The 991-nt window shown below is 43.4% G+C and overlaps 1 non-coding gene across 1 annotated transcript; it reads right to left on the reverse strand.

The window, feature by feature from the left end:
- Positions 1-225: 225 nt before the first annotated feature.
- On the reverse strand, positions 226-332 carry LOC111878196 (small nucleolar RNA R71). Its single transcript, XR_002845652.1, has one exon. It is a non-coding gene; the product is annotated as a small nucleolar RNA R71 (small nucleolar RNA).
- Positions 333-991: the final 659 nt, after the last annotated feature.

Raw genomic sequence — 991 nt, forward strand, 5'->3', positions numbered from 1 at the left:
GACCACAAAGATGCCTACAAGCATTTGGATGAAGTCAATGATGTAGCTCATTACTTCAATGTTCCAAATGTGCCTCGCGAGACTCAACTACTTCGCATGCTTCCAGTGACATTCAAAGGCGCTGCAAAAGACTGGCTCAAATCACTTCCCCCCGGATCTGTCACCACATGGGCCAAGGTGAAAGAAGAATTCACTGATCACTTTTTCCCACCTTCCAAGATAGCCAAACTTAAGAAAGCAATAGCTAACTTTGAACAACAAGCTGGAGAGTCACTATATGAAGCTTGGGAGAGGTACAAGAGCTTACTAAGAAATTGCCCACACCATGACCTAAATAGCCAGCAAGAAGTATCCATTTTCTATGATGGAGTCAATGTCACAACCAGGCAGTTACTTGACTCGCAAGGCCCACTCACAAAGAAGCCACCCTCGATGATCAAGGAATTAATTGAAGAATTCTCTAAGCACTCTAGAGAATACCACAACCCAAGAAATGATGTTACTAGGGGAGCTGCATATGCAGCTACTGAAGACTTGTCCGCGGTCATGGCTATGCTAAAAACCATGGATAGGCGGATGGATAAAATGGATCAAACGATCCATGCTATTTGGGTGGGTTGTGAAAACTGCAATGGGCCTCATCTTACTAGAGATTACGACTTGGATGAAAATGGCAACAAGAAGGTGCAAGTTTGTTACTCAAGCGGAGACCAATATGATGAAGATTGGCGAAAACCAAAGAAAGAGTGGCTCCCATATGAAGAGTACAAGAAGGCTAAGGAGGAGAAGTTCAGGCAAAAAGGAAGAGGTTTTTACCAAAAGGAGGAGCCGGCACAAGAGAGAAAACCAAGTTTGGAAGAAATGCTTACCAAATTTGTAGCTGCTTCAGAAAAAAGACATAATGGTCATGATGTTGCAATTCAAGAAACAAGGAGCATGCTTAGAAACCAGCAAGCATCTATCCATAACATAGAAACGCAGCCAGGGCAAC

This window comes from Lactuca sativa, chromosome 5, assembly GCF_002870075.4.
Source record: "Lactuca sativa cultivar Salinas chromosome 5, Lsat_Salinas_v11, whole genome shotgun sequence".
NCBI classification, from domain to species: domain Eukaryota; kingdom Viridiplantae; phylum Streptophyta; class Magnoliopsida; order Asterales; family Asteraceae; genus Lactuca; species Lactuca sativa.